The sequence below is a fragment of the Mobula hypostoma genome, chromosome 8, assembly GCF_963921235.1.
Source record: "Mobula hypostoma chromosome 8, sMobHyp1.1, whole genome shotgun sequence".
NCBI classification, from domain to species: domain Eukaryota; kingdom Metazoa; phylum Chordata; class Chondrichthyes; order Myliobatiformes; family Myliobatidae; genus Mobula; species Mobula hypostoma.
In genome coordinates, this window is record NC_086104.1 from 83,150,881 (window position 1) to 83,163,196 (window position 12,316).

Here is a 12,316-nt window from a genome sequence, read left to right on the forward strand (position 1 = left end):
TCAGATAAATTGTGTATTGTGAACAATGGCAGGTTTGCAGAATCTCGTTACTTCAGCCCTGTATCTGGGAGACACAGTATGAATGGTTTGAACCAGAGTCATAGAACAAAAAAGTCACCTAAGGCACGAAGTTGTGTAGCCCTTGGACTACATCCAATGGGCATTTGACATTGGTCAGGCAGATGACCTAGAGCTTACAAGATTGATGTGCATCATTTGAACTGATGAGGAGGATTATAAGAGTTAGGAGCCTCAAATACAAAGGGATGAGTACTCCAGAGACTAAACATCACAAGGAAGAACCATCCCCCCCCCCCCCACCGCCGCATGCCACGTGCTAAGAGAAGGAAGGATTGATTGTCTAGCGAATGGGAGATCCCCTATATCAATGTTATAAGTTGGAGAAGTGGTCTGAGTGAGCACAGGTACAGAGGTAACAGTAGAATTAATGATCTAAGTTGTTGGCCTGACTTCAACATTGTTACGCTGTTGTTTGTGCAGAGACAATAAAGTGTGAGCTTTCATCAATTAAGAATTGTGTAGTGAGTTTTCTAACCTAGTTCCACTGCTCACAGTATGTTAGCGTTTTCAGTAAGTTGTAGATATAATAATCCAGAAGTAATTGTCAATGCTCTTTTGAGTAGCGAATGAATTTTTAGCTCACCTTTCTTGAAAAAACAGGTAGTTAAACTTAGCTTATCTTTCTTGAAATTAATCTCTTTTTTCCCATTTCATAAATTTTAAAAACTCTTAAGGCAATTAAAATGAATTTCTGTTAAGTAGCTGGTTTATTAAAAACCATAAGCCAAAGCAATATGAATGAAAATATAGCCTTAGACACAATTTTATACAAGACTTTGAAAAAAGCATTCTCTTACTAAGTGACATGATCAGGCTTAAATATAAGCCTAGCATGTGAAACCTGTGCTTGTTTTTTTACTGCACAAATACTTAATTTTGGGCCAAACTTGAGATGAGCACACATGGATTTTACCTTCACCTGAAGTACTGAAATGAGATTATTTCTATCCTTGCTCTTGATGCTTGTTAAACAAGAAAAAAGCTTACTCACACATGTAAGAAGTTGAAAGCTGCGGCAAAATGTTCATTGTTTTCCAATGAATAGCAGAATACTCTTCTTTCACAGAAATCCAGAACTTGCCCAGGGGCAGATCAATAAATTTCATCTTGAGTGTATGATCAGTGCAGTTCACAAAGTTCTTTCTCTTCTCTCAAAGTCAAGTTCACAGGTTGAGCAGAAGATTCAGAGAAATGGTCCCTCACTCAGTCATATATCTGTTGAAAGGGAAGGAAAATACTGTTTAATTTTGTTTGCAGTTCTTCCAGGTGGTTTTCAATAAGACTCAAGTCTTGTTGATATCCTTCCTCATTCTTAAGCCCAAGCAGTAGTGGAAACATTTCAAGATTTCCTTTTACAACATCATTTTTCTAAAGATTCAGTTTCCTTTTAAATCCAAGAATCTTGTCACTTGATGTCAAAACATTTTCTTCAGGGCCTTGCAGAGACTTGCTCAACTGGTTCATATGATGAAAAATGTCTACTAAGTAGGCTAGTTTCTGTAGCCATTCTTCATTTTCAAAGCACTCAACAAAACCTGGCCTACTATTTTCTTGAAAGTACTCCTGCAATTCACCTTTCAGCTCAAACACCCTGTTGAGAACTCTTCCTCTGCTAAGCCACAGGATTACTGTACATAGCAGGAGATTGGTGTGCTAATTCTCCAGGATTTCACACAGATTTTTAAACATTTTTGAGTGAACTGCTCTTTGTTTAATAAAATTAATTATTTTTGTTGCATCATCCACACCTTTATTCATTTCATCCTCAAGTGTTTTTAACATCAGCATTATGTAACATCTCTGTGAAGGAAGCAATGTGTTGTGACAATGTCAAGATTTTTTTTACAAGAGAAACAAAATCTCTTATGGAGCCAACTATTGATGGGGCACCTAGAGTACAGATGCCAACACCCCAAGTTCCTCCAAGACCTTTTGCTTCCAGATATGAAGACAAAACACTAAATATATCTTGACCTTTGCTTGTTTTGGACAGCTGTTTGCAACAGAAATAGTATTCTTGAATTTCACCATCACTTACAAATCTTACACATGCTACAACATGACATTTATTGGTGAAATTCATTGACTCAACAACATGTATAGAGAAACAGTTGTTATTGTTAGAGTGGATTTCTTTTTGGGTAGATGATTTGTTTACACTTAAATGACTTTGGCCACCAGACTTCTATTTTAACTGTTTGACAAAGGACTGTGGATTGAGTCCACCACAATGAGCTTCCTAAAAGGTGTAAATACCAAATGCTTCTGGTGCCTGACGCTGTAGTTTTGAAGACAGTCTTATCTATACATTATAAATATTAATTGTCTTCTATGTTAGCATGTAAAATGCCAAATAAACGTTTTGTGGATTGAACTAAAGGCTGTGGATAGCAACCCAGACATATTGGCGTGAGAAGGGAAGGATGAAATCTGAAGGTGTGATATTTTGTATGTAACTTCAAAGGGAAGCATTGTCTATGCATTATCTGTAATTTTTTAAGTAGCGATTGCCTTTGTGTTTAGCATATAAATATCGAGCCAACATTTAGCAAGCAGACCTTTCTGCGGAAAGCGTCTCCATCCGTTAAGATGCCTGCTGTACCGTGTTGTGTCGAATAAAGAAGCTGCTTTGTATCTACCAGTGACTCTGTCTCTCCGGTAATTTCATCCACGCTACAACAGTTATCATAAAAGTCCTCTTCAGCATCATGTCGCGTGTCATCAATATGTCGACTTATCGTACTGTTTGAGAGTGAAACATTTTAAATTTCTTGTATTGCATCTTCTCCTAGCATTACTCACTATAATTTTACATGCTGGTATTATCAGGTTCCTACCAACTGTGTGACTTTTCCTTTTCTGGGTAATAAGTTCTGCTACTAAATAATTTGCTTCCTTTATCACTTTATTGACTGTAACTTTATTAACAATAGCTTTCTCTGTTTGTTTTGAGATTCCAATAGCTATTTAAAATAATCAGCACTTTTACATGTCATATGGCTATGATTTGTAGTTAAGTGTCTTTTCAATTTTTCTGGAGCCATTGCGGCATTTGTGAGTTGTTTGCCACAGACTAGGTGCAATGGAATAGGACAATTTGGATCACAAGTCTGTGTAAAACCCATTGATAAGTAGCTTTCTTTGTAAGGACAGACTTCTTTGTGTCTGTTGTTACACTAGTGCAGTGAAATGACTCAGAAGGTTGTAATTCTTCATCATTAATCTTAGTAGAATTGTCTGTAGGCCTAGGCCTAGAATCCTCCTCTTCCATCTCCCACTTCCTCTTCAAAAATCACCACATTGGACCATCAGACATGTCTGTAAAACACAGGCGGTAACAAAATACTCCTTTGCATCTTATACAGGGAGAGGCTGACATCATAACCCAAGTTGTGTGAGTCCATTAAATACTCGGAAAATGCTCTTCACACTCCTCATCAGCCTACCGTCCTCCCCTCTCAGTCACTGCCTACCACTGCGAGCATTAGCATTGTAGCAAAAAGTTCAAAAATGATGTGTTTTTTAAAAAATCACGAACTCTTGCAAGGCAGTTTGTGAGGAAGGATAGGCAGATGATAGAGCAAAGATGCACTCAGCCAGATGGTTTGAGATGTGTCTATTTTAATGCAAAAAGTATCATAAACAAGGCTGATGAATTTAGAGCATGGATCAAGATGTTGAACTATGACGTTGTGGTCATTACAGAGACTTGGATGTCTTAGGGGCAGGAATGGCTGCTGAGTGTGCCAGAATTTAGATGTTTCAAAAAGGACAGGGAGGGAGGCAAAAGAGGTGGGGGCTGTGGCATTGCTGATCAGGGATAGTATCACAGCTGCAGAAATGAAGGAAGTCATGGAGGGATTGTCCATTGAGTCAGTGTGGGTGGAAGTCAGAAAGAGGAAGGGGGAATAACTCTACTGGGTGTTTTTATAGATCCCCCAGTAGTAACAGAGATATCAAGCAGCAGATTCTGGAACGGTGCAATAGTGAAAAGGTTGTTGTGATGGGTGATTTTAACTTTCCTAGCATTGATTGGCATCTCCTTAGAGCAAGGAGTTTGGATGGGGTGGAGTTTGTTAGGTGTGTTCAGGAAGGTTTCCTGATGCAATATGTAGATTAGCCAACGAGAGGAGAGGCTGTATTGATCCGGTATTGGGAAATGAACCTGAACAGGTGTCAGATCCCTCAGTGGGAGAGCATTTTGGAGGTAGTGATCACAGCTCTATCTCCTTTCCTATAGTGCTGGAGAGGGATGGGAGCAGACAATTTGGGAAAGCATTTAATTGGGGTAGAGGGAAATATGATACTATTAAGCAGAAACCTGGGAACATAAATTGCGAGCAGACATTCTCAGGGAAATGCATGGCAGAAACGTGGCAAATGTTCAGGCGCTAAATGGCGACTCCTTTGCTTGCATCTTCGGAAACAGCTCTATTTTCATCTTTAATATCTTTATTTTTCCCTTTCAGGGCTCTTATGAAGACCCTGACCTGGAGTTACATGCTGACTTCGGTTCTTTGCGGGAATGGGACCCGTTCTTGGGGTTTCAGGAGTGGTCATTGTTCGACATGCCAAGGGTTCGGCCTGAGAGTCCGGTTCGGATTTGGAAGCCTAAGATCTCGGGTCTCTGGAGACGGGTGGATTGAGGGTCGGTGTCATGGCAGGAGACTTGTGTGTCGTTGGGTGAGTCAGAAAATCTACTGCTGTGTGCCCAAACACCCGGGATCTTTGCGATCTTTGGGAACAGAGCTCGGAAAAAGCGACGTAATGGACTTTTAACAGCGTAAACCAGCGAGTTGTTTGTTATGTCTCCCTGCTCTCTGGGAAAATGGAGACACCTCCTTCTCCCTTATTAGGGAGAGAGAGAGAGCCTGTGGTATGTCGAATGCCGGTTGAAGCGCAAAGTTTTTGGGGTAACTGCAAATCTGTGTCCTTGCTATTGCTTTGCTCGCACTTGAGTGCTCCGTGGCAGTGCCAATGCTTGTCTTTTTTGCCAGTGGGGGAGGGGGGATTGTCGCTTATGCGAGGGAGGGAGAGAAACTGTGGGGGGGGGACTTTGGGGTTGTTACGTTTAACTGTCATTCACTCTTTGGGCCATTTCTCTGTTTTCGTGGATGTTTGTGAAGAAAAAGCATTTCAGGATGTATATTGTGTACATTTCTCTGACATTATATTGTACCTATGAACCTTTACATGGTGTTCTACATAGGCATGATACACTGAGGCAAGGAAAGGATGGTAGGGTAAAAGAACCATGGCATACAAAGGATGTAGAAAACTTAGTTGAGAAGAAAAGACAAGCTTACAGAAAGTTCAAGAAACTAGGTAAGTTAGAACTCTAGAAAATTGTGAAGTCACCAGGAAGGAGCATAAGAGTGAAATTAGGAGAGCTAGAAGGGGCCATGAGAAGGCCTTGGCGAGCAGGATTCAAGAAAACCCTAAGGCATTCTACAAGTATGTGAAGAGCAAGAGGATGAGCTGTGTGAGAATAGGACCAATCGGGTGTGATAGCGGAAATGTGTGCATTGAGTTGGAGGAGGTAGCAAAAGTATTTAGTGAATACTTTGCTTGGGTATTCACTAGTGAAAAGGACCTTGGCAATTGTGGGGATGACTTACAGTGGACTGAAACACTTGAGCGTATAGACATAAGAAAGGGGGTGTGCTGGAGCTTTTGAAAAGCATCAAGTTGGATAAGTCTCCGGGACCAGATGAGATGTGCCCTAGGCTATTGTGTGAGGTGAGTGAGGAGATTGCTGAGACTCTGGCAATGATCTTTGCATTATCAATAGGAACGGAGGAAGTGCCAGAGGGTTGGAGGGTTGCAGATGGTGCTCCCTTGCTTAAGAAAGGGAGGAAAGATAACCCAGGAAATTATAGACCAGAGAGTCTAACTTCAGTAGTGGGCAAGTTATTCGAGAAATTCTGAGAGACAGGATTTATGAGCATTTGGAGAGATATATCTGATTAGGGATAGTCAGCATGGCTTTGTCAAAGGCAGGTCGTGTCTTATGAGCCTGGGTGAATCTTTGAGGATGTAACTAAACACATTGATGAAGGTGGATGTAGTGTATAAGGATTTCAGTAAGGCATTTGATAAGGTTCCCAATGCCAGGCTCATTCTGAAAGTAAGAAAGCATGGGATCCAAGGAGACCTTGCTTTGTGGATCCAGAAATGGCTTACCCACAGAAGGCAAAGGGTGGTTGTAGATGGTTCGAATTCTGCATTGAGGCTGGCAACCAGTGTTGTTCCACAGGGATCTGTTCTGGGACCCCTCCTCTTTGTGATTTTTATAAATGACCTGGATGAGGAAGTGGCGGGATGGATTAGTAAATTTGCTGATGACACAAAAGTTCCGGGGGGTGTTGTGGATAGTCTGAAGTTGTCAGAGGTTACAGTGAGACATCGATAGGATGCAGAACTGGGCTGAGAAGTGGCAGATAGAGTTCAACCCAGATGTGTGAAGTTCATTTTGGTAGGTCAAACTTGAAGATAAAATATAATATTAACAATAAGACTCTTGGCAGTGTGATAGATCAGAGAGATCTTGGGGTCCAGGGGTCCATGTCCATAGGACACTCAAAGCTGCTGTGCAGGTTGACAATGTTGTTAAGAAGGCATATGGTGTGTTGGCCTTCATCAACCGTGGGATTGAGTTCAAGAGCCATAAGGTAATGTTACAGCTATATAAATCCTTAGTTAGATCCCACTTGGAGTATTGTGTTCAGCTCTGGTCACCTCAGTACAGAAAGAATATGAATACTATGGGAACAGTGCAGAGGAAATTTACAAGGATGTTGCTTGGATTGGAGAGCATGTCTTATGAGAATAGGTTGAGTGAACTTGGCCTTTTCTCCTTGGAGTGACTAAGGATGAGAGGTGAGCTGATAGAGGTGTTTAAGATAATGAGAGGCATCAATCATGTAGATAGCTAGAGGCTATTTTTCCAGGGCTGAAATGACACAAGGGGGCATAGTTTTAAGGTGTTTGGAAGTAGGTACAGGGGGATGTCAGAGGTAAGTTTTTCACACAGAGCGGTAGGTGCGTGGAATGCACTGTCAGTGAAGGTAGTTGTGGCAGATACAATAGGGTCTTTTATGAGACTCTTAGATAGGTACACGGGAGGGAACATTGACTCAGACCATGAGAGGCCTGTGTCGGGTATTTTCATGCCTTACAAGGCGCAGATTGGAAGTCTGTGTGGGGCGCCACTCCTCGCACAGACACTAGAGCAATGAGTGATTAAGTGCCTTGCTCAAGGACACAAACACACTGCCATAGCTGAGGCTTGAACTAGCGACCTTCAGATCACTAGACGAATGCCTTAACCACTTGGCCACGTGCCCAACACGTACATGGAGCTTAGGAAAATAGAGGGCTATGCGATAGGGAAACTCTAGGCAGTTTCTAGAGTAGGTTATATGGTTGATAAAACATTGTGGACCGAAGGGCCTGTAATGTGCTGTAGATTTCTATGTTCTAACCCCTAGCAACCTTCCACAGAACCCCGGTTGAGAAACCCTGCTCTAGGGAATGATATTCTAACCTATCCAATCTTTCCCTATAATTCAGGTCATTAAATCCTGGCAATATCCTTGCACATTTTCTCTGTACTCATTCAATCTTTTTGATATCTTTCCTGTAGAAAGTGACCAGAGCTGCACACAATACTCCAAATTCGGCCATACCAACATCTTATACAACTTCAACATAACGTTTCTACTCTTGTACTCAGTACTTTGATTTATTTAGGCCAATGTGCCAAAAGCTTTCTTTATGACTCTTTCTACCTGTGCTTCCACTTTCAATGAATTATGGATCTGTAATCCCAGATCCCTCTGTTCTACCACACTGCTCAGTGCCCCACTGCTCACTGTGAATGTCCTATCCTGGTTTGTTTGTCCAAAGTGCAACGTCTACTTTGCCAGCTGGTCCAGATAACCACTTCAAGCTTTGATAGTGTTCCTCGCCTGCAACTATGTTCCATATCTTGGCGTCATCTGCAATTTTGCTGATTCAGTTTACCAGATGAGCATCCAGATTGTTGATATAGACGACAAACAAAAATGGACCCAGCACTAATTCCTTTTGCATACCATTAGTCCTCCATATCACCTATCACAGGCCTTCAGTCTGAGAGGCAATCATCCACTACAACTCTCTGGCTTGTCCTGCAAATCCAATCTCTAATCCAATTAACTACCTTATCCTAAGTGCCAAGTGACTGAACCTTCTTGATCAACCTCCCATACAGGACCTTGTCAAAGGCCTTACTAGATTCCATGCAGACAACATCCACTGCTTTTTCTTCATCAATTTTATCAAATTCCTCTATCAGGTTGGTTAGGCATGACCTACCGCACAAAGTCATATTGACTATCCCTAATCAATCTCTGTTTATCCAACTGCTTATAGATACAGCCCCTTAGAACTATCAGAGAGCAAATGAGAATGCTTCTCTATCACTTCCTGTCCTGTTGCTCTGAGTGACAGAGAATAATTGGGCATTAATTATGCCTTGTGAATATCCATTCCATGGAAATATGCTGAATTCAGGAAAACAAACAGATGGAGCTTAGGTCTAAATGCTTTGTTCAGCTAATTAATTTGGGAACAGCTTCTTTCCAACTGTGATAAGACTGCTGAATGGATCCTGACCCAGATCAGGGCTGTTCCCTCCAAATATCCAGACCGCCTCTCTGTTTTTTTGCACTACCTTACTTTCCATTTTTCTATTTTCTATTTATGATTTACAATTTAAAATTTTAATATTTACTACTTTTTACTATTTTTACTATTTTTAATATTTAATATTTGTAATCCAGGGAGCGGGAAGCACAGAATCGAATATCGCTGTGATGATTGTACATTCTAGTACCAATTGTTTTTTGACAATGAAGTATAAGTATAAAGTATTGCAATTGGACCTTGGACCAAAATTAAAGTTGGTTCCATCAAATTCAATTTTTATTGTATTTTAATTATCTTGTGCTTTTCATTCGCATAAAAGATTATTTTCCAAAATGGGAGTTCATGGGATGGATCGTTGCAATATATTTCACCCTTCCCTCCCCGATCTACGTATGCAAGTTGACCTGCCCATTATCCTGCACCCTGGGCTCCTGTTTCATCTCTCTCTCTCTGTTCTTTATATTGGCTATCCCTTCACTCCATTCTCAGTCCTGATGCAGTTTCTTGACATGAAATGTTGACAATTCCTTTTCTTAATACATATGCTTTTAACCCACTGAATTCTTCTGGCAGATTGTTTGTTGCTCCAGGTTCACATCTGTGGTCTCTTTTGTCTCCATTGTAATATATTTGGAGCCTCAACTATTTTCAATGCAAGATTAAAGATTTAGATGTACTGTAGGTACCATGAAAGTTGTAGTCAAATTTGCTCACTTCACGAGAACAGCAAGTTGGAAGGAAGACCCAAAGGGTCTTCAAAGGGATAGAGCAATAATTATGTAGCGAGTAAAATAATTTCCTGATGGACTTTAATGTGGAGATGGGTGAGGCTATCCACTTTGGCAGGAAGGATAAAAAAGCAGAACTTGTTGGGTGGGGAGACTCTACAGATGCAACAATGAAAAGAGATCCAGATTTCCTCATACTTGAAATACAGAAAGTTACAATGTATGTCCAGCAAGTAGCCGGGAAGGGAAATTAAATGTCATATTGTAAATGGGATATATTTTAATGTAGGGACATCTTATTACAACAGTACAAGGCTTTGATGAGACCCTTTCTGGAATGCGGCATTAAGTTCTGCTCCTCTTATTTAAGAATGGACATATTTTCAGTGCAGGCAGCTCAGAGGAGGTTCATTAGGTTAATTCCTGGAGTATCGAGATTGGTTCATGAGGAAAAGTTGAGCCAGTTGAGCCTATTGAGAAGAATGAGAGATGAAGCATATGAATTTCTAAGGGAACTTCACAAGCTAGAGGCTGAGGGTATTTTCATGGGGAATCTAGAACAAGGAAGAGTCAAGATGAGGCAAGATCAGATCAATCATATCCTTAATGAATAGCAGAGAAGCCTTGAGAAACCATTATGTCTACCCCCTGTTCCTACTTCTTCCATCTTATCACATTGGCTACTTACTGAGGCATCTTTCAAAATTATAAAGTTATAGAATTATTATGACACAAGAAGGCAATATGCTGACTCCTAATATAGTTATCCCCTTAAGTCTCATAACCCTATCTATTACTTCTCTGTGGTCTAACTTTCTTCACTCAGTGAATACAATTCTCCTCTAAAAAAAAAGTCACATCTCTCTTTAATTTTTTTGCCAATATATTAAGTCTGTGACCTGTAGTCCTTGGAATATCATTAAATGTGAATAGCTTCCCTTCATCTGTTCCACTTAAATCAGAATCAGGTTAATTATCACCGGCATGTGACGTGATATTTTTTAACTTAGCAGCAGCAGTTCAATGCAACACATAATCTAGCAGAGAGAGAGAAAAAAATAATAATAAATAAAATAAAACACAATAATAAATAAACAAGTAAATCAATTATGTATATTGAATAGATTATTTAAAAATGTTGCATAAACAGAAATACTGTATATTAAAAAAGTGAGGTAGTGTCCAAAGCTTCAAAGTCCATTCAGGAATCGGATGGCAGAGGGGAAGAAGCTGTTCCTGAATCGCTGAGTGTGTGCCTTCAGGCTTCTGTACCTCCTACCTGATGGTAACAGTGAGAAAAGGGCATGTCCTGAGTGCTGGAGGTCCTTGATAATGGATGCTTCCTTTCCGAGACACCGCTCCCTAAAGATGTCCTGGGTACTTTGTAAGCTGGTGCCCAAGGTGGAGCTGACTAGATTTACAACTTTCTGCAGCTTCTTTCGGTCCTGTGCAGTAGCCCCTCCATACCAGATAGTAATGCAGCCTGTCAGAATGCTCTCCACGGTACAACTATAGAGGTTTTTGAGTGTATTTGTTGACATGACAAATCTCTTCCAACTCCTAATAAAGTATAGCCACTGTCTTGCCTTCGTTATGACTATATCAATGTGTTGGGACCAGGTTAGATCCTCAGAGATCTTGACACCCAGGAACTTGAAGCTGCTCACTCTCTCCACTTCTGATCCCTCACTGAGGATTGGTATCTGTTCCTTCATTTTACCCTTCCTGAAGTCCACAATCAGCTCTTTCATCTTACTGGCGTTGAGTGCCAGGTTGTTGCTGCTGCACCACTCCACTAGTTGGCATATCTCACTCCTGTACGCCCTCTCGTCACCACCTGAAATTCTACCAACAATGGTTGTGTCGTCAGCAAATTTGTAGATGGTATTTGAGCTATGCCTAGCCACACAGTCATGTGTATACAGAGAGTAGAGCAGTGGGCTAAGCACACACCCCTGAAGTGAGCCAGTGTGAATCGTTAGCGAAGAGGATATGTTATCACTAATTCGCACAGACTGTGGTCTTCCGGTTAGGAATTATGGTTTCCTAAATCTTTCTCAAACTTTTCCTTGGTTTGCCAAACTTTATTCATTATTGTCATAAATTGATAAGAATAAAGCAGTTATATTGTTTAAAGTTACTTATGCAATTCATCCTTTCACTACTTAGCTCAAGACCAGGATGGGAAACTCCACGTCTGGATATTATATCTAACAGTCTGCGATTCACTAATTCTGAGGAAATTGAGAAGACTTGCACAGACCCATCAAATGGTTACAATTCAGAGATTGGCTAGAACCTGTATGTTACAGAGCTTGGAACTCTCAGAATTCTCATTGACTGCTTTGTTGTTGCCAAAATTACATTGGAGTCCTGTCTTTCCCACAGTAATATGCCAAATTTTAAAGATTAATGTTCAATAACTTTGTTTTGTTTGAATCATTAGAGGAATAATATTTATCAACAACATTTATAAAATGCAGAGAATTACTATGGTAATATATGAATTTTATCTGATGATACATTGTAAAACAGTAGAAGTGGACTCACGACCCCTGCGGAACTAAATGACAAATCAACCATTAATGTTCTAGCGTTTAAAGCCCATAAAAAAAACTATAGAAATGTTTCATACTCTTAAATGCATCAACTTGCATTCTCAGTTAGAGCAAGTACTTGCACAAACTAGTGTTCATTCAGTGGAAATAAGCAATGAGCAATAAGTTCTATCTTAGAAATGTGAGTGCACTGAGTCAGTACTTTCAGCCCCTCAAATTCATTTCTCTAATGTTTGATATAAACCCCAATTCCATTTA

At 40.4% G+C, this 12,316-nt stretch overlaps 1 long non-coding RNA gene across 1 annotated transcript in view; it reads left to right on the plus strand.

Annotated features, from left to right (window-relative positions):
- The window catches only part of LOC134350151 (uncharacterized), a 45,988-nt gene extending 34,030 nt beyond the window's left edge, over positions 1 to 11,958 (plus strand). Inside the window, exons 2-3 of the long non-coding RNA XR_010018837.1 lie at positions 4,551 to 4,764; positions 11,670 to 11,958. This is a non-coding gene — a long non-coding RNA (uncharacterized LOC134350151). The remainder of the gene's footprint in view (positions 1 to 4,550; positions 4,765 to 11,669) is intronic.
- Positions 11,959 to 12,316: the final 358 nt, after the last annotated feature.